The 22,152-nt window shown below is 41.8% G+C and overlaps 1 long non-coding RNA gene across 2 annotated transcripts; it reads right to left on the reverse strand.

Moving 5' to 3' along the window:
• Nucleotides 1–459: 459 nt before the first annotated feature.
• LOC311606386 lies at nt 460–21,041 on the reverse strand. Of its 2 annotated transcripts, none has more exons than XR_014782324.1 (5): nt 20,933–21,041; nt 19,839–19,990; nt 3,826–4,145; nt 3,564–3,724; nt 460–665 (listed from the first exon to the last, which is right to left on the reverse strand). It is a non-coding gene; the product is annotated as an uncharacterized lncRNA (long non-coding RNA). The 2 variants fall into 2 exon arrangements; XR_014782325.1 differs by lacking the exon at nt 20,933–21,041 and adding an exon at nt 20,768–20,905.
• Nucleotides 21,042–22,152: the final 1,111 nt, after the last annotated feature.

Raw genomic sequence — 22,152 nt, forward strand, 5'->3', positions numbered from 1 at the left:
TTGTGTTATCAAGTCTGTTTCCAAAAGCAGCTTAATGCCCAAGGAGAGCATCCTTGGCATCAGTTAACTCTTCTTGAAACGGGGTCTTAATCCATCGATTTAAAACCCGAACGCAGATGCGACACACTTCCCTTGGAATGCACAAGCCTTCCAAGGCCAGGGCCAGAACCCTTAGTTAACTTCTGCGATGCATTTGAGGGCTTATTGAGCACTTTAAAAAACTGGAAGCAATTAATAGTGATGAAACGTATCTCATTTTCCTGTGAGCCGAGGACAAGAAGGTAAGAGCTTACTCTGAAGTGCTATAGAAGTGACATATGTGCCATTAATATGAGCCCTAAGCCCTCTGTGCCCCAGCTCTCCACGTTCTCATTTAAGAACATGCTCTGCAAGGAAGCTGGTTTTTTTTTTTTTTTTGGTTAACTCTGCCCCCCCCCCCCCGCCCTACAATTGGTCATTACTGTTGCACAAGCTGCTAGTTGTTTCTTCTAGAAGGCTCTCTAGTATCTCTCCTGGCCCCGAGCCAGCCACAGTGGCTCTGAGAAGGAAGAGGGGCCAGCGGCCTCCTTTGCCTTTCTTGTGAGCCCTTGCAGTTAGTTGCCCTGGGAAACTGAGCTGAAACCCAGATTTCCTCTCATGGCATTTCTGGGCCTACGATTATTAATCTGAAAAACAAAAATAAAACAAAACTGGACTCAGTGTGGTTATTTCACAGAGCTACCGTGAGTTTCTACCACGTTCCATAGGAGGATGTGCCCTGGCCTGGGAGGTGCCCTTGTGACAATAGTCACTACTGAGAGACAGCAGGACACAGTGTGAAGCTGAGTTCAGAATCCCAGGCCCCTCGTTCTAATCCAGGCTCCATTAGCCAGTTGGACTGTGTAAACAGAGGGATTAATTGAAATGCTGTTGGGTGAAGATGCCTCAGTGCAGAGCTACTGTTGTGGAATGGGAGGAGGGCTCAAGCCCTTCGATAGGATGAGTCACCAAAAGCTTTCTGAGCGTCTCCAGCTCCTTTGCTGAGCTCTGTTAAATCCCAGCCTGCTCCTCTTCTGGGAGAGCATGACTACCCAGCGTCTGTGTAGGAATCCTGTAGCAGACTCTGTCTGGAGGTAGGGAGACAGGCCCTCCTGTGCATGGATTCCTGGGGTTACCTGCAGTTTTTTAGGGTAACTGCCAACCCCATTTTCTTCCTATGTGTATACGGCTCTCTCTGCCTAAACCAAAGCTTGCCTGCATTATTGTTGACTCCTGTCCTTTCTTGGGCAGGCTCAAATTCATCAAGGGTACTTTGGGGGTAAATGTACAATATTTATGATTTCCTAAATGAGTGGATTAAGTATATTTAACTATAGGTACCCATTAATTAAAAATAAGCCATGGATGAGTTTATTCATTGATGCATTCTTTAAAAAATGACTGGTACATAGCAAACAATAAATAAATTCTTACCATTCAGTCAAAAATTTATTGAGTATGTATAAAATATCCATTATATACCAAGATATATCCAATATCTCTGCTTAAGGATGTCACTGAGTAGCAGCCTCTACTTGGAAAACCAAAACAAATAATATGGTCACTATCTCCTTTTCTAACACTGCTCTTGGCCACCTACTCTCTCAGAGCCTCTGGGGCCCAGGGCACAGCTGTATTACTTTCCTTTGTGCTAGCCCAGGGCCTGATGTATCTTAAGTATACAAGAAAATGTATGTTAAGAAAATAAATGAATGGTCATTAAAGCCTTCTTGTAATTGCCTCAATTTAGAAGTCAAGTCACACCATTCAGTTTGAATGGCCTTATTTTCTTTGTCTTGCTCGTTGTCTCAAGGACACTTTGTCACAGTGTGTCTGGTGAAATTCTCTCCTCTCTGTGCTGTGGGCAGTGCACAGTACATTCCTGGAATGCTCAGAGAAGTAGCTGTCAGTCCAGACCTCTTTCACACACTGCAGACAAGCCGTAGCTACTCAGACACGGCCTCTCCCATGATGGGTTAAACATGTCTAATCAGGCCTGAAGGAATGCAAGTGATCCTCACGGAGGTTTCAGTTGCTCACTCAAGAGAGAGTATTACACCCTCCCCACCCCCAGTCCTGAGACATGAACTCCATAGTCCAACTCTTCCTGCATCTTGCTTTAGTATTCTCGGCCAACAGGCTGGTCCTCAGACCTCACAGTGCCCTCTTGCACTGGGCGTTTAGAAGCTCCCATGCCTAGAAGACACTGATTCCTCACTTGGGCCCAGGAGGTAACCAACAGCTGGAGCCTGGCCTCTGCGTTCATTTGAGTTTACGCTTGGTCCGAAGGCACAGAGGTAGTTTCGCCCTTACTTTTTATGCTTACGTCACCTTGAATTCCAGGAGAAAATCCTCTATCTTGAGGTGAGCCGTTGCTATCCTTCCCTTCTGCTCTCAACAAGATACAGTGACTATCCGCCGGGTGAGGCTACAACTTATTTGACCACCTTGCAGTACCACAGCTGAGACACAGTGGGTCAGTGCTGGGCATACTCAGACCTGGACCAGAACTGCCTAATTATGTCCACTGCTTGGCCTCTATTTAAACCCCAAATCTCCTGGTAGCCCTAAGATGGACTTGGAAGTCTGGAGTTCTTTATTTGTTCATCTTCCCACTGTGGCTGCTTTGAATCAATCTTCCTTTCCTGCATTTCAGCATTATTATTATTATTTTTTTATGTATAAATGCCATATTAAGGTGAAGGGCTGAGGCCAGCTTATTGAGGCTTCTGGAGCCTGGGCCTTTACGCTAAGATCTCTAACAACACTCGGAAGAGCTAATGGGCTCCTGTTTCGACTGGATTGCTGAGAAGTGGCAGGGTACAGAGGGAAAGGATGTTTCTGAATGGCCTGGGAGAGTAAAGTGCAAACAGCAGCAGCTAGCCCATCTCTAGCCGGTCAGTCACTAGTGGGTCATGGGCTATAAAGGCCTGGGTCTCCCTTCAACTTCTCCGTTGAATTCTAAGCGGACAGGTCTCTGCTATGTTCAGTTAAGTGTTCTGCAAATGTCCATGGGTTAATTACTTCTTCTCCAGCTTAGAGTGCTACTAGGAGGTAATATGGCTTTAGGAGGGGGTGGGGTCTTTGAGAAGGGGCTAAATTATTGGGGCTGTGGCTTGAAGAAGATATTGGTACCTTGGTTCGTTTCTGGTTTTGCTGACTGGGTACTATAGGGTGAGACATTTCTTCTTGCCACAGACCCTGAAACTACTGGAAGTTGGTCAAGGGTGAGTCAGAACAACCCCTTTCCTCCATTAGTTGACTTAGCTCAGTTATTTGCTACAGCTACGGAAATCTGAATAACAGATTCCAACTTGCATAACCATGAGCTGTTGTATAACTTCTCCATAGCAGCGATTATAGAACTTGGCTCTACCCAGAATTCTTCCTCAAGTGTGGTGTACAACAGTGAGACTGGCTTAAGTAAGCAAGGGCGGGGTTAGCCTCACCTTATAGTCAGCGTTTATGTGCAATGGGGGTGACTTTCCACACTTTCCAGCCCCAGGAGTGGGCCATGGCACTGAACCTCACACCATGAGACTTACTTCTGAGCATTATTGTGTACCACGCCCCTTTCAAAGACGGTGCCATTCAAATCAGTCTGTTGGCAGTCCTAACGGGTTTGGGTCAAGACTCTTCTTAGGCAGCACATGCAATGTTTAAGGTGAAAGCAATTATACTTGGTGAGAATGTGCATTTTTTTTCCCTGCAGACAATAGAAAGGAAATGCAATTTGAATCTGGTTTTGATCTGCAAATCTAAGTTCTTAATCACGTGCCACCATCCCTCCCTTTCCATGCAGCTCACCAGTGGAAGCTCACTACAGCTTTGAAAATGAAAACTGGAGGTCAAGACTGTTGTCTTCATAGCTATCTATGGTCGTCCTTCCTGAAGAATGTATGCTCACCATCCTGTCAAGATTGTACAAACGGCAAATGGTGGAGAAAGGTCCTGCTTTGCCTTCCCTAGGTTGGCTTTCCCGCAGGTCTGCAGGGCACTCTTGATGTGTTTATGAGGAACATGGCTGACGGATGTCTGTCTTCCAGCAACTCTAAGAGACAAGTGTGCGGGCAGGGCCATGGTCAGCACTGAGCGCGCTTGAGTTCCTGACACACTGCCAATGTGCCCTGAGAGAAAGAAAGCAGCAAAAACACCCTACTCAAATAACTACAAGTAGTTAAAAGTTAGCAATATACCTACTCAAAGAAGAAAAGGGCGTTAAGACATCAAGAAAGGACATCAAAAAAGAAACTAGATGATAGAAAGATATTCCACACTACTAGTTTGGCAGAATTAATATTACAAAGGAAAAAAAAAGCTATATTATTATCTCTAGATAAGTTAATCTATAGATTTAATATAACACATACTAAAATTCTGATCACATATTTAACAGATTTAGAAAAAAAAATATCCAAAACTTCATGGGAAACCACAAGAGACCCACAAATAGCCAAAGCAGTTCTAAAGAATAAGAACAGACTTGGGGTTATTGTAATAGCCAAACTCAAATTACACTTCAGTGCTATCGTGATAGAGACAGTTCGTCACTGGCATAAAAATAGACAGGCATACCAGTGGGATAGAATTGAATACCTGGAAATAAACCAAGAAAGTTATACCCATTTAATTTTTGACAAAGGAGGCAAAAACCATGCATTGAAAAAAAGCTAGCCTGTTTTTTAAAAAAATTGGTGCCTTCAGAAAAATAGAATGAGATTCATATCTTTAACTTTCTACAAAAAAAATAAGTTAAAATTTTTAATTAAGTTAAAACCCCAAATGCTAAAATGTCTAGACTAAAACAGAAGGGGGTATTCTTCAAAGGACATTGGGATAGGCAAGCACATTCTTAACAGAACATCAGTAGTGCAGGAGCTAGCCCCAAGGGGCGGCAGGTAGGACTACATGAAAATATAACACTTTCAAGGGATTAGATACTTTCACCCATAATCACAAGGCAAGGGGCGGGGACGGGGGTGCTGGTGCTAACTGAAGTAATGATTCTGCAGATTGCAAATTGAGTGCTCATCCGGAGATTCTTGCTTGTTAGTTGCAGGTTAATTTTGCAGATGATTTCCTTTAAGATCACTGGCCCTTTGTAAAACATGGAGTTTATACAACTGAGGGAAATGTTTCCAGTGAGACGTAGCGCCAAGCCTGCTTCCTGCGTTCATGCATCTACTGCACAAATGACTCCATACACACGTTAGGATAGGGCAGCCCGAATGAGCATTGCTTTTGTGGCTTAAGAAATGGTCAAAGATGGTCAAAGGCAGAAAAAAATTATACTTCCAGAAAAAAATATGGTAAAAAAAAAACATTTGGTTTTGATTAATTTTTTTTTTTTTTTTTTTTTTTTTTTTTGGCCAGCGTCATTACCCTCTTTCCGATTCAATCACAAAATGAAAGCCCTTTAAAATTTTATAGCTGATGCTTTTCAATTGTCCACCACTTTACCAGCTATATTTATGCTATCACTTTTGGTTCCTGAAGCAAGACATAACGCCCCCTTTTAGATAACTATTTTACAAATAAAAAAACTGGGGTATGAAGGGCTGAGACACTTGGCTTTCTGACTCTGTCTTCTACCGTAATTGCCCGTGTTGAGGGACTTTGGCAGCGAGTCCCATAGCCGTAGCACTGGGACTGTCCCGGCACCCCCAGCTTGAGAGAAATTACAAGGCCTTTAGCATGTGGCCATTCAACCCACTGGAGACCATCCCAGTCACAGCTCAGGCAATCTTATCATCCATGGTTTGTATCTACAGTAGCATGGTTGGCAGAAGCACAGGAGTATTGGTTTTCCCGATTACAGGGGCATTGGAGACCATGACTGATCAGTTTAGACCAAAATTCCAGCCATAATAGTTCTGGAAATTTGCACTGCTGCGGCAAATGTAGACAAAGTTACAGTCGGAAATCGTATCCACGACACATGCCTGTGTTTATTCTTGGAATCTGAATGCATTGATGGTTTTGACTCTGCAGTGCTCATCAGAGCTAAGACAAGAATTCCAGCCTGGTTAGAGAGAGGCAAGCCAGTCTTTGGGGGCCTTAGCTTCACGGCTTCCACCTGACTAGGATTATCGTTGACAGTTATTGAGGGGTACCCCTAATATTTTTAACTAAAGTGATAGAGAAGTCTCTCTGTATTAACATGTAGCTTGCCAAGGGCTCTTTTATTGTTTCTTTCTAGAACTTCCTGGATCGCCATTGTCTTAAGATGTGAACGTGTGCCTGACAACGTCTACTGAGAAGTTCATATGATCTTGGAAAATGCTGTAGATTATCAAATAAACTTGAGACTTTGACAAGTTCAATGTAGTTCCTCTTGTCAGTGTCCCTCAATCAGAGAAAAAAGCAGGGGGCACCAGGAGTAATACACAGATATAAGTAATTTTTTTTCCCTATCTTCGATTTTAAATTTCAAAGTGGGAAAAGGACCTTACATTTGGAGACAACTCCCGATCTAACTTATCCAGTGCTACGTGGACAACGTGTGGTTACTCGCCTCCAGCCGCGGCAGTCTGGATCAACGGCTAAGGATCTAATGTAAGTCACATCCCTTCAGAATTGATGAAGGGTCAGGACAGGGGTCACATAGGTGGCTCAGGAGCCACACAGAATTCTGACGTTTCTCCTTTCCTTGACTTTGTCTACGATTTCAGCTGACATTCCCAGCCACATGGGGTCCTCACGGCAGCTGTGATGTCCAGATGTCTAGCTGCAGAAATGTGGCCCATATCTTGTTCGTCTGAAGGACACACGGGTCGGCGACAGGGGAAGCCGGCACCTGAGTTGTCACTCCTCGTAGTCCTTTGAGTTAGTCACATGAGTGGGCATGTTAGGAGCTCCCTGTCTGCTTCTTTCACAGTCAGAGAGCTTCAATACAGAAAAATAGAAGTCATCTGTGTGTTGAAACCTAGAAATTATTTGAAGCAGCTTGTAGGAATTTGTTCTGGGATGACGGTCAATGTTGAAATATATATAAAGTAAGTTTTCCATTTATTTTGCTGTACAAATAAAGAACAGCATTTATATATAATGGCATTTATATATGTAATAAGAAAAACATAGTATAATGAACAAATATTATGTAAGCCAGAGCATTAAGTCTAATATTTGGGCTGATCAATGGCTTGAAAGATTTCTCTGTGAACTGAGTTAAAGGCTTGAAGTCTAGTTCAGAGAGAGAAACATAACCACAGAGGCCAGAAAGCTGAGCATGTTGTCAGCAGTGACAGTTCGTAACCCCTTTGCCTCCAGACGTCATCATGTAGGCTTCATGTGCTGCCTGGAAGAGAAGCTTTGCCCCTTATTTATGCAAATGTATTCCAGTGCCTTTCTACTAAATGTTTGTAGATTTTTATTTACTAGTGAACCTGAAATATTTTCTCTAAACAGGGTTTTATGGCAGACTTATCAGCTAGAAAAACAAATGACTTAAAATGCAGATTTAGGGGCTAGAGAGATGGCTCAGTGATTAAGAGCACTGCCTTTTGTCGTCCCCCCCCCCCCTCCCGAGGAACTGGGTTCAATTCTCAGCACCCACATGGTAGCTCATAGCTATCTGTCACTCCTGTTCCAGGGGGTCTGACACCCTCACACAGATGTACATGCAGTCAAAACATCAATGTACATAAAATAAAAATAAGTAAAAATTGTAAAAGTGCAGATTTCCCACAAGAAATATGTGGCTATTACAATTGAAATTAGAAACTCAATTCTGAACCGTTGGACAACGCTGCCATGCAATCTCCACTCCTTTGAATGGTTATGATCTAGGAAATTTCTTTGCTCATATGAATTTGTAATCTTTAGGAGGTGGTAAGCAGTGGAGGACTGCCGGCTGTATCAGTTCTGCTAGAACCACCCCATTCTGCCATCAGGGTGCAACAAGTAGTCCAAGAGGCATAATTGGGTCTCTACAAATTTTATCATAAAAAAATTAGATGCAGTTACAGTTTGTGCAAACTGTTCTGGGATATTTTATTTATGTATTTAATTTTTTTTTACATTTTAAAATTAACTTTTAGAGTTAACATACAAAAACGGTGGCTTCATTATGGCATTTTTCATGCTTGTTATAAAACTGATTTTTATTCGTTGCCTCTTCGCTGTTTTTCCCTTTGTCTCTGCCCAACCCTTACTGTTTTCCTTTCTCCACCCAAAGTCTCTTCTGTATTCATGAATTCCATTCGGTTTCTCCACCCCATTCCCTTAATAGTGCTTACTAACTCATGCTTTTCTTTCTAGTTTCACAATATCCGCCCTGACACACACACACACACACACACACACACACACACACACACACACAGAAGAAGATGCTTAAATATTTAAATTTAGATCATTCATTATGCTTATTTCACTTAGGATAATGAAATCTTCTGCCCATTTTCCTACATTTTACTTATTTTTTATATTTGTCAATTTTGGGAATTATTTCCTGTGGCAATGTGGGCCCCTTTGCGAAAGTCCTTCATGTGCCTGTGTCTTGAAGTGTTTGTTATATTTTTTGCTTTTGACAATTTCAGATCTCATATTAAGATCTTTGGTCCACTTTGAAATTATTTTATACAGAGTAAGATATAGACACAAATTCTGTTTTCCTAGTGCCATGTTTAGAAGAGTCTGTCTGTTTTTTGGTGTCTTCTTTGAAACTGAGCTGGGTTGGTTTATTTCTGGGCTCCCAATTCCATTCTGTTGATCTATACATCTAGGGGATGTTTTTAACCTTTGCCAGTGCCATGAAAGGATTGTTACTATGGTTCTGTAATATGAAATTGAAATCAGGTACTGTGCTAACTCCAGCATCACTTTTTCTACTCAGGATTATTTTGTCAATCTGGAGTCTTTGTGCTTCCACATGAATTTAAGATTATACACACACACACACACACACACACACACACACACACACACACACATTTCTCTATTATTCTGTGAAGAATGCACTTAGAATTTTAAAAGGGATTCCATTGAATCTATTCATTGCTTTTGATAGTACAGCTGTGTTCCCCATATTAATTCTTTTAATTCATGCATATTAGAGGTCATTCCATATTCTAATGTCTCTTTCAGTTACTTTCTTCATTGACTAAAGTTTTCATTTGTAGAGGTATTGCACTCTTTGATTTAGTGAATGATATTCCCTCCTCTGCTATTTCTCATAGAAAAGTGGATGAGTCTTACATGTTTGACTTTTATCCTGCTACTTTGACGAATGCGTATGTCAGGTCTAAGTGTTTTCTGGTAGTCTTTAGAGGTTGTTTCTTTAAAGGAGAGGATCATGTCATCTGCAAATAAGGATACTTTGACTTCTTCCTTTCTGATTTTCAGGCTTTTCTTTAATGTTTTTTCTTGTTCTAGCTAAGACTTCAAGTTTATATAAATAGGAGCAGAGAGAGAGGGTACTCTTATCTCATTCTTTATTGTAGTTTTCCCCACTCAGTATAATGTTGGGTTATATATTATATCCATATATATATATGTCCCTTAGTATCTTGATATGTGTTCTGTTTGACCCTGAGTTCTTCATGGCTTTTATGATGAAGGGATGCTGCATTTTAACAAAATCCTTTACTTAATTTGTTGAGAGATCATGTGATTTCTATCCTTTAGTCTATTTATGTGCTATATTTCACTTATTGACTGACTTGAAAATGTTGAACTAAATTTGTATTGATGGATAAAACCAACTTCTGTGTTAACTGATCTCAAAGTGTCCTTGAGTTATTTTGATTGTTATTTTTCTGAGAATATTTCTATTAATATTTATCAGAAAAAATGATCTATTTTGTTGTTGTTGTTGTTGTTGTTGATGTATCCTCCTCTGATCAGAGTGACATTGGCTTCACAGAGTGAGTCTGTGGGCTCATTTTGAGGAATATTTTGTGGGACAATATAAGGAGAATTGGTATTATCATTTTAAAGATACAGTAGAATTTGACATTGAACTGATTCTTTGGGGGTCTTGAGCCTTTCTTCGTTAAGAGACTTAGTACTCGTTAGGGATTTAAATTGTTGATATTGAGAGGTGACCTGCCTTCTTTCCCCTGAGCTCCATCACTTGCCTTCCTAAAGATGCCCTGGGAACATCCAGGTTAAACCCCTTTACTTGCCAATCTTCTACCTGCTAGGTGCACCTGGAACACAGCCAGGAGAGGTGAGCTGCAGTCTGCCCTCTACTCCCCACCCTGACCCCCCACCACAAGTCCTTCTGGCATTAGGAACATCCAACCATCAATAGGGACAACCAGATGGCTAAAGACCAGCATAAGAACACAACCAACAAGAGCCAGGGAAATATGGCACCACCAAAGCCCAGATATTCCACTACAGTAAGCCCTGGATAGCCTAGCACAGCCAAAGCACAAGAAGATCACTTTAAATCCAACCTATAAAGATGGTAGAGGCCTTTAAAGAGTAAACTAATAAATCTCTTAAAGAAACACAGGAAAATACAATCAAACAAGTGAAATAAATAAATAAACAAAAGTGTTTAAGACCTGAAAATGGAAATAGAAGCAATAAAGGAAACACAAAGTAAGGGACTCCCAGACATGGGAAGCCTAGGGAAGATAACAGGAGCTACAGGTACAGGCATCATCAACAGAATACAAGAGAGTGAATACAGAATCTCAGGTGTAAACGATACTAGTGAAGAAATTGATACATTCATAAAAGGAAATGTTAAATCTAAATAAAAAGTTCCCAGCACAAAAATTACAAGAAATTTGGGTTTATGAAAAGATGAAACCTAAAAGTAATAGAAACAGAAAAAGACTCCCCACTCCAGGGCCTGGAATACATTTTTGACCAAATCATAGAAGAAAACTTCTTCAGCCTAAAAAAATTCCTATAAACATACACGAAGCTTACAAAATGCCAAACATGTTTGACCAGAAAAGAAAATGCCCCCTTCATATAATAATCAAAACACTAAATTTACAGAACAAAGAAATAATATTAAAAGAAGCAAGGGAAAGAGGCCAAATAACAAATAAAGGCAGAACAAGCAGAACAACATCTGACTTCAACAGAGACTCTGAAAACCAGGAGGGTCTGCGCAGACATCTTTCAGATTCTAAAAGACCACAGATGTCAGTCCAGACTACTATACTCAGCAAAACTTTTAATCACCATAGGTAGAGGAATAAAAGATACTCAATGACAAAACCAAACTTAAATAATACCTATCTATGAATCCAGCCCTACAGAAGATAATAGAAGGAAAACGTCAATGCAAGAAGGTTAACTACACCCAAGAAAACACAAGAAATAAATAACCCCATACCACCAAAAACAAAAGAAGGGAAAGACAAACACACACACACACACACACACACACACACACACACACACACACACGCGCGCGCGCGCGCATTCTACCACCACCAACATCAAAATAACAGGAATTAACAATCACTGGTCGTTATTATCTCTCAACATCAATGAACTCAATTCCACAATAAAAAAGATACAGGTAACAGAATGGATGTGACAACAGCATCTATTATTCTTGCTGCATATAAGAAACACACCTCAACAACAGAGATAGACATTACCTTAGAGTCAAAGGCTGGAAAAGGTTTTCCTAGCCAAATTAACTAAAGGGCAGAGAAACAGTACTCAAATCAACAAAATCAGAAATGAAAAGGAGGAATAACATCAGACACTAAGGCCAACCTAAGAATCATTTGCCATTGCTTCAAAAGACCAAAGCTAATGAAATCTAAATGAAATAGATGATTTTCTAGATAGATACCACATACCCAAGTTAAATCAAGACCAAGCAAGCAATTTAAGTAGACCTATTATCTCTAAGGAAATAGAAGCAGTCATTAAAAGTATCCCAACCAAAACAAGCCCAGGGCTAGATGGTTTTAGTGCACAAGTCTACAAGACTTTCAAAGAAGAGCTAATACCAGTACAACTCAAACTATAGAACCAGAAAAAATATTGCTAAATTCATTCTGTGAGGTGGCAGTCACCCTGATACCTAACCCACACAAAGACTTAACAAAAAAAGAGAATTTGATATAAGTTTCCCATATGAACATTGATGCAAAAGTACTCAAGAAAATACTCACAAACTGAATCCAAGAACATATCAAAAATATCACCCACCATGATCAAATAAGCTCCACCCCAGGGATGCAGTAATGGTTCAATATACAAAAATCCACCAATGTAATTCACCATATAAACAAATTAAAAGAAAAAAAAACCCTACATAATCATCTGCTTAGATGCTGAAAAGGCTTCTGGCAAAAATCCAACACCCCTTCAAGTTAAAAGTATTGGAGAAATCAGGGATACAAGGTGCATACTAAACCCAATAAAGGCTATATACAGCAAGCCAATAGCCAGCATCAAATTAAGTGAAAAGAAACATAAAGAATGTCTACCAAAAGCAGAGAAAAGACAAGGCTACCTACTCTTTCCATATCTCTTCAATATAGTACTTGAAGTAAGTCCTAGCTAGAGCATTAAGACAACTAAAGGAGATCAAAAGGATACAAATTGTAAGGGAAGAAATCTGAGTATAGCTATTCAAAGATGATTTTGATAGTATACATGAATGTCCTCCAAAACTCTACTAGAGAACTTCTACAGCTGATAAACACCTTCAGCAGAGTGGCAAATTAGCTAAAAACAAAAACAAAAACAAAAAAAAACCAAAAAAACAAAAACAAAAACCCAAAAACACACACACACACACAAACCAAAAAAACAGTAGTCCTCCTTTATACAAGCTGAGAAAAAATTAGGGAAACAACATCCTTTATAATAGCCATAAACAATATAAAATATTTTGATATAACTGTAACCAAGCAAGTCAAAGACTTATATAACAAAAACTTCAAGTCTGATAAAAGAAATTGAAGAAAATATCAGAAGATGGAAATATCTCCCATGCTTATGGTTCAGTAGGTTTAACAGTAAAAATGGCTATCCTACTAAAAGCAATCTACAGATTGATGCAATTCCCATCAAAATTCCAATACAACTCTTTACAGACATTGAAAGAACAATTCTCAACTTCCTATGGAAAAATAAAAAAATCCAGGATAGCTAAAAAAAATTCTGTACATTAAGAGAACTTCTGGAGATGCCAACATTCCTGATTTCAAACTGTAGAGAGCAATATTAATCAAAACCGCATGGTGTTGACATAAAAACAGACAGGTTGATTAGTAGAATCAAATTGGAGCCCCAGAAATAAACCCACGCACATACAGACATTTGATTTTTAACAAAGTAGGCAAAACCATACAATGGAGAAAAGAAAGCATCTTGAACAAATGGTGCTGGTCTAACTGGATGTCTGCATGGAGAAGAATGCAAACAGATCCATATTTATCACCGTGCACAAAGCTCAAGTCCAAGTGGATCAAAGACCTCAACATAAAACTGAATACATTAAATCTGATAGAAAAGAAAGTGGGGACTAGCTTTGAATGCATTGGTACAGGAGACATCTTCCTGAACACCAACAGCTCAGGTTCTAAGATCCACAATTAATAAGTAGGAACTCATGAAACTGAAAAGCTTTTGTAAAGCAAAGGGCACCATCAATAGGACAAAACAGCAGCTTACAGAATGGGAAAAGATCTTCACAAATCATATATTCGATAGAGGGCTAGTACCCAAAATATATAAAGAACTCAAGAAATTAAACATCAACAAATCAAATAACACAATGGAATACTACTAAGCTATTAATCAAATGGGGTACAGAGCTAAACAGAGAGCTTTCAATAGAGGAATCTTTAATAGCCAAGAAGCACTTAAAGAAATGTTGAACATCTCCAGTCATCAGGGAAATGCAAATCAAAATGGCTCTGAGATTCCATCTGACACCTGTCAGAATGGCTAAGGCCAAAAACTCAAGTGACAGCACATGATAGAAAGGATGTGGAGCAAGTACAGTCCTCAATTGCTGGTGGAAGTGCAAGTTTGTACAATCACTGTGGAAATCAATCTGGAGTTTTCTCAGAAAATTGGAAATAGGTCTACCTCAAGACCCAACTATACCATTCTTGGGCATACACCCAAAAGATGCTCCACTATACCACAGGGAGACTTGCTCAACTATGTTCATAGCAGCTTTATTTGTAATAGCCAGAATCTGGAAACAATCCAAATGAAGAATGGATAAAGAAAATACGGCACATTCACACAATAGAATACTACTCAGCTATTAAAACAAAGACATCACAACAATTGCAGGCAAATGGATGGAGCTAGAAAAGATCATAGTGAGTGAGGTAACCCAGGCCCAGAAAGAAACACATGGTATGAACTCACTTATAAGTGGATATTAGCCATAAAGTGTAGGATAACCATGGTACTACTCTCCACAGACCCAAAGAATCCAAGGAGACCCCAAGGGAAGATGCTTGAATCTTAATCAGAACAGGAAATAAAATAGATATCTGATGTAGATAGAGGAAGGGAGCTGGGAGAAAGAGGAGGTAGGGAGAATAATATACATTAGAATGGAAATCAATGGGAGAGGGCATGGGGACCGGTAACCAGAGTACAATCAGGTGTGCAGAGATTGGGGAAGGGGAAGGGAAGACTGAGAGAGAGGAGGGAAATGGTTTCGGGGATCTCTCTAGGACAGGGCAGTCTCCCAGGAGTCTGTGAGGGTGATCCTAGCTCTGAGCAGCAGGGGTTAAGAACCCTGAAGTAGCCCTCTCCTGTCTGCTATTTTCTTCTCTCCTATTGGTAGTAGGGAGTGGCTATTTTAGTGTGCTGGAAATGATGGGGTACTTCCCAAGTTTCCCTCATTTGTTTTTTTTTTCTCTTATGAGTTTTATTCTTTCCTGTACTTTAATGGTTCAGACTGTCTTCTTTCACTCTTTGTATGGTGTTTCTTTACGCATATTCTTCAGAACTGGTTTGGTGGGCATGAGAGGCATTGGTTTGAGTTTGTTTGTTTGTTTGTTTGTCTTAGATTTCATAGTTTCTTTGACAGTTCAATGACAGCTTTGCTAGGTTGGTCCTGAAATACGTTGTTCCAAACTTCCTGGTTTGAGAGTGCTGATGCATGATCTGCTGCTATTTTGGGGTGCCTGGTTCTGTGAGCTGACTCTTTCCCCTTATATCTTATAATATCGTTTTTTCTCTTGTTGCCACTCAGAAAGGAGAACAATAACTTCCACAACATCAACAACGTTAAACAACAAACGATAGACATATACTTAAAATTGATCAAAGCTCAGCAAGATAACATCAGTGAAACGTCAACACCAATGCAGAATATGTTTATGAAGTTAAAAATTACTTAGGAGAAACATGTAAATACCAACTTGTGCTTATAGTTGGCATCTTAACTATAAGACTTATATAAGCTATAAGTATTATATAGTCTTGAGCATTTCTTCTCTAATGATGTCTATTTGGGGCTCTAAATGCATCTTATATTTGGATGTCTATTTCTTTTTTTCTAGGTTTGGGAAATGTTAGGTTATAAGTTCTTTGAATACTGTTTACTTCAGCATCTTCTTCTAGTCCATAAATTTTTAGGCTTGGTGTCTTCATTCTATCAAGTTATTGGACTTTGTTGTCTTGCTCAATTTGTTTATTTCAGGGTTTGAATATGTGTTTTACCAGGTTTGTCTTCTATCTCTGATGTTCTTTCCTTGCTTGACCAAGTCTACTGGTGACACTTTCCAGTGTTTATTTTATGTTATTCATTGAGATCATCATTTACAATATTTCTACTTGGTTTTCTTTCAGGAACAATTTCCTTGCTGATTTTTTTCTTCCACGTTCTTGGCTTTCTCATCCATGTAGCTGATTTCCTCATCAACTTACTTTCTTCTCTGTGTTGCTGAATCTCCTCTCTAGGTCCTGAGTTGGATTCATCTGTTTGCTTTTGCTTTTTCTGGGATCATTTACCATTTTAGCTAGTACACTTTTTAAATCTTCATTTGTCATTCACCTCTTTTTATACCTTTGAATTCAGTATTTTATCTAACTTAATGGATTAAAGTTGCTTTGCCTTTTCATGTTTCTATGTTGAGATTTCATCCTCTGTTGGTTTGAATTTTTCTTCTGGTTTTATTTGGAAATCTTATGGAACTGCCAACTCCCACAGCCTTACTCACCAAAGCCACTCATAGAGGAGAACATTACTTTCCACAACAGCAATGTTATCAAACAGTGAAATGTATAGACATGCACTTAAAATTGATCAAAGCTCACCAGGATTGCATCAGTGATCATAGATAGGAAATATCAACACCAATGCAGACTATGTTATGAAATTTAAAATTACTTAGGATAAACATGTAAATAGCAAATAAATGAGATTTTTAAAAAAGGAGGCAAGAAAAAGAGAAGAGTGATGGAGAAGCCAGGCTGGTAAATTAGAGGAAAGAAATGTAGAAGAGTGTTACAGAGGAGATAAGAAAGAGCATGAGATTGGACAAAATTTAAAGACCATAAAAAGAAAAATTCCTAACAATGAGAAAGGTGAAAGCAAAGTTGTGTTGATGTAAGGAAGATTAAATATTAAAACATAAAAAATTAAAACATAGCCGGGCGTGGTGGCACATGCCTTTAATCCCAGCACTCAGGAGGCAGAGGCAGGCGGATCACTGTAAGTGAGGCCAGCCTGGTCTACGATGCGAGTCCAGGACAGCCAAGCTACACAGAGAAACCCTGTCTTGGAAAACTAAAAAAAAATTAAAATATAAAAGTAAAAAAATAACAGAATAAAGTAAAAACACCCCTTCACCATCATTAGGCAAGTGTCTGATGCCCACCAGAGCTGTCTTTACTTTAGCAGCTTCCCTTCTCTGCATGTCAGAAGTCTCTGCAGGTGACACTTAATTTTGTGGTTTGTGAACTGGGAAGCCTCTCTGACCCTCCCCCCCCCCAAAAAAAGTGGTTCTCAACCTTCCTAATGCTGCGACCTTTTAAAACAATTCCTTATGTTTTGGTGACCGCCCCCTCAACCATAAAATTATTTTTGTTGCTACTTCATAACTGTAATTTTGCTACTGTTATGACTTGTAATATAAATATCTGTATTTTCTGATGGTCTTAGGTGACCCCTGTGAAAGAGTCATTTGACCACAAAAGGGGTTGTGACCCACAAGTTGAGAGGCACTGCTATAGGACCCCTTGGATTACTCCCCCCTCCCCAAGGGTGGCTACTATTTTCCTGGGGATGTCTCTCAAGTCCATTGAAAGCATGAGAAGTAAGCACAGCGCTGAGATCTAAGGAGACAGAGGACCCTGCTTTGTACTCACAAGATCTCCTAATATTAACTACCCTGCTCGAAGGCTGTAGGTTAGTGAGCAGCAGAGAGCTCTCCTGCACATTGATGCGCTTGATGATCTCAAGTCAGCGCTACCACAAGAGCTGTTCCCCACTATCAGAGGTGGATTACGCACTTCACTGCCTCGAGCCCCCTGCAGCCCTCTTGCTTTCTATAGCTGCCTCAGAGGGCTGACAATTGCCTCTAAGCAATGCAGGTTAAATTCAGGCTCCCCAACTTGCAGTTTTACCTTGACCTCAGTCACGCCTCCAACCTCCAGTTACTCACTTTTAAACAATAGGACCCACGTTAAGATGTGACCAGACCCTTCAAGTCATATGGTGACGGAAAGCAATTCCTTTTCAATGTCCTTGGAGGAATCACTGACTCAGGAAAGCCCTCAACTGGACTTGAAGTTCGTGCAGGCTCTGGTTCACCCTAGCGGAGGACCACCAGCCTTCACCAGAGCCTCCTGGCTTACTTTTAGGGTCGGGCTTCTGCTTCCTTGCCTACTGTTGGGGAGCTGGACGGCTGGAGCTGCGCCTACCTTGGCTTCTTTTGGACGAGTCTCTTGTCTTTTTCTCAGCACCCTTCAGCTATCTTGTCACACTACCTCTGTGAACTTCTGAAGCTCTTCTTTCTCTCCTCTGACCCTTCTTTTTAACGGGTGGTATAGGGAGACAGACCCTAGTCTATGGTGTTACCCAGCGCTCGTCCTACAGTACCGTAAGCGACATCCCAGGCCTCCAGAATTTGACCAACAGTGCAATCAATATATTTGCTGAGACTAATGCTTTCCCACTAATAGCCGGCTGTTTTTAACTTTAGCTTTCAGGGGTGGTCTCTGCTCCAATAAATCCATATCATTAATTTTTTCTACAGTGTATGTCTTTGACAACAGGCATGTTGTTTGGTTTTGTCTGCATTGGAACGTCAACTTGCGGACAGCAAGACCCACAGAAGACCCGCGCCTTGGAGAGCACACGTTGATATTTGTTTCTGGGTTCTGTTCCTCTTCTCCTTGTTATAATCAAAGCCTGTGTTACACAAAGATGGTTGCCAGACTAAGAGCACTAATCCCACCTCAAGGCGTGTTGTCCGTGAACGAGCACCTGCCAAGCAGGGCATCACCGAACACTTTCGTCATTTCCGGTGGTGGTTCAGGAGCCTTCCTGAAGGCCCGGCCCCGAGAACCCAATCCCTCAGCTCCATGGTGACCTTGAAAGCTTATATTTCCCTGCCTTAAATGCCAAGAATATCCATATCCATTTCCTGTACTGAGTCCCTACTGGTGGCGTATGGGATTTTTGTAAGCTTTGAGACCGTCATTGAAAGCTCTCACTCAACTGTACCTGCGCTTTTGCTAATGGAATGTCTCTTGGTGCTCCCACCTCCACCCTGAGCTTCCAGTGGGGGCTGGATGACAGAGAAGGGAGGCAGACGATTACAGGGTTGGCACGTTTAACTCCATTCCCGACAAGCGTGCCCAGGGAGGGCACAGGAGATCCGTTCACTGTGCGTTTCTTCTAACTGGCTTTTCTTGGGATGCGTCCTCGGTTTGTTAAAAACTCACTAAAGGTAAACAAACAATCGCAAACAAACCCGTTTCCAAGTTGTCTGAGTCATTTTAGGAAAAGTAGAGAGGCAGTCATATAACATTTGTAACTATAGAGAAGGCCTGGACTTTGCAAGTTGTCCCTGCAGTGAGGTATTCTTTGGGGCGACTGTTCCTTTAGCATGTGTGATCTATCATGAACCCCAGGTCCATGGAAACAGAGTTGAACTGAATTAAAGCATGGAACTTCAGACAAGGTCCAAGAAGTGGTTGATGTGGGTACCTACCTCCCCTTCAACATCTGATGTCAGAAATACTCTTGTGAGTGGAAACCGATCACAGCGGGCAGCTCTCCCATCTCATTGCACAGACGGAGAACTCATCACCAATACACCTTGAGATTCAAGACTCTTCGTAACCTGTGGACACCAGGGCCAAATGGGATGGGAACAAGGGGACTAAATACTAAGGTCATATGCTATAAGGACATGGAGGCAACCACACTGCTCTAAAAGGAGTCGCTGCCCCTCTTTAGTAGCATGTGTTCAATGCAGTACCTGATATAATTACATAGCAAGCTGCAAAGCCCTTGGCCATGTTTGTAAAATCCATCAACGAAGAAGTTCATCACGTGATTTTTGGTGCACTCAGTTCTGTACATTTTCGACCAGGCCAGCTCACAGGAGTCTTTCCTTTGATCTGCTTCACTTTTCCCCAAACGCTGTCTTGGCCCTCCCCATGCAACCTGGTCCAGAAGGATTCCAGCCGCAAAGGGTAAGTGGCCTTCACAATGCATTGCAGGTAGCTTTTGCCTTTTAATTGTGATTCAGTGAAATGCCAACCAGAGTTGTTTTTTTTTAAAAACCACATGACAAAGCATAAAGCTTTATGATTAATTACCTCGAGCTCAGATATAATTTAAACATATTGACTTGTCTGAAGTAACTGCCAGACAGTGGCGCTGGGGAGACAGGAAGTACCTGGAGAGATTGCTGAAACAGGCTGGAAAGGAAGCTGAGGGCCGAGGGTTTGGATACCATCATTTGACTGGTCTCGGCGGCTAGGCAGCAAATGGCCACAACTGCTGATGGTCAGTGGAATCAACGAGATAAATTATGCCTGAGCGCTGAGTCTGAAATGAACGGGAAGAGAGTCAATAGTTTAACTTTGCGCAGTCCTAAGATATTAGTTCTGAAACTATCCATTACAAATGATTTTTTTTCCTACGCACGATCTACTCAGAGATTTCCTCTGGGGGCCCAGAGCTGCTGTTGCCAACCCCCACGCTCGGTGAACTGCTGGGATCGCAGACTCCTCCGCTCTGAGGTGGCTTCCCGGCTTGGGGGGAGGCCCCACAGATTCCGCAGCATGATGAACCTTGAACTGGGGAGCCAGGCTGCTGGGGGGGGGGTGGCTTTCTGTCGTTGGGTGGAAGATGAAACTGATTTCTTTGCAGCAAACTGGGACCAGATGCGGCCTCTCTGCGTAGAAAGTCTGAAAAATCTAACCAGCTGCTTTCAGTTTCTGATAATGGATTATGGTGTTGAGGGTCTGCACCGACTTTGATGCTCATGCATAAGAAAGCAAAATGTGAGCTTTTGGGCTAACCTCACGATTTTAACACACCCTTCGTGTGTGCGATTCAGTGACCCCTTGAAGCCTAGCGGAACCATTTCATGCCATCTGCGTGCAGGGAACGGATTTCACTGAGGTCTCTTCACAGGCTCTAGTCATCCCCCAAACTCACTCCGTGCTCTTTGTGGAGGTTCTTCAACTCAGCACAAGAGAGCGGCATTTCTGAGAGCCTGGGATCTGGCCTGCTGCTCCTCTTCCTCACCGCCCCTTGCTCCCCGCCCCCCGCCCCACCTCCTTAAAGCCCAAAGCTGAACAATGAATGATTTCACCCCACCGAAGGAGAGCAGCTTTTCAAATAAACTCTCTCTGCTGCTTCTGATTTAGACACACAAGTGCCAGGATTCAAGGAGAAGGCATGTTGGCAGGTGAATCCACCTTCGCTAAGCCGAGTGGCAATAAAAGAGGAAAGTGGGGATGGAGGAGGCGGGTGCCAAGTTACCTCGCGTCAAGACTCAGCGTAGATACATGCTTTACACAGTCCTCTAACCGATCTCAGCACTTCCGGTATAGCATGCGAACTCAGAGACCTGGCTCCCCGCCCCAACGCCCCTTCACGGGTTGTCTTCTCTCTGCAGGAACTCTGTCCTCTCACCCATGCTCTCCCCAGATCTGAGTTCCACTCTCATTTCTCTCTCCCTCTCCTACCTTGTTCCATCTCTTCAACGTCTTCCTCTGTCTATTCTATTTCCCCTTCGGAGTGAGATTTAAGCATCCTCCCTTGGTCCCTCCTTGTTACTTATCTTCTTTGGGTCCGTGAATTGTAGTATGTTTATCCTGTACTCTATGGCTAACATCTACTTATAAGTGAGGACATACTATGCGTGTCTTCCATCAGTGGATCAAAACAGATCCTGAGACTCACTGCGTAGTGAGTCTTGTGGGAAAGTTGGGGGGAAGGGTAGAAGGACCTGGAGGGGACAGGAGCTCCACAAGAAAACCAACAGAGCCAACTAACCAGGGGCCAGAGGAGCTTGTGAAGACTGAAGCACCAAGGACCATGCATGGACTGGTCCTAGGCACCAAACGCAGATGTAGCCAATGGGCAGCTCGGGCTTCCTGTAAGGGGAATAGGGGCTGTTTCTGACATGAACTCGGTTGCCAGCTTTTAGATCTCTTCCCCCTGGCAGGGCTGCCTTGCCAGGTCTCAGCAGGAGAGAGGATGTGCTCAGTCCTCCACGTGACTTGATGAGCTGGGGTGGGCTGTTAGGGGAAGGGGATTGGAGGAAGAGGGAGAGAGGGTGGGACCGAGAGGAGAGGTGTGGGGGGGGGTTATGATCGGGATGTAAAGTGAATAAATAAATTAACTAAAATAAAAGAAGTCAGAGAGGACTCCACAAGCAGCTTACACAGTAGAAAATAGAAAAAAAAAAAATAGGAGTTGACTACGATAACGTCGTTTGATCAGATTTTAGTAAAATGAACCGTATTAATTAGGGTCTTTGAGGGTATCAGAACCTGAATGATGGTTGTAGGGGGGAGGTCCGCTCCTCGTCCCCTCTTCTCTCATCATGATGCAAGGTCTGCCTTACTCAGAGGCTACCCATGGGCCTGTTAGCCTCAGAAAACGCATTTCTCTGCAACAACTTCTAGACTGGTATTATCCAGCCGAGTACCCGGGTGTTGTGGGTTAGACAAGCAAACACGTGAAAGTTATCATCG

The sequence above is a fragment of the Acomys minous genome (assembly GCF_964271855.1).
Source record: "Acomys minous genome assembly, chromosome: 10".
Taxonomy (NCBI): domain Eukaryota; kingdom Metazoa; phylum Chordata; class Mammalia; order Rodentia; family Muridae; genus Acomys; species Acomys minous.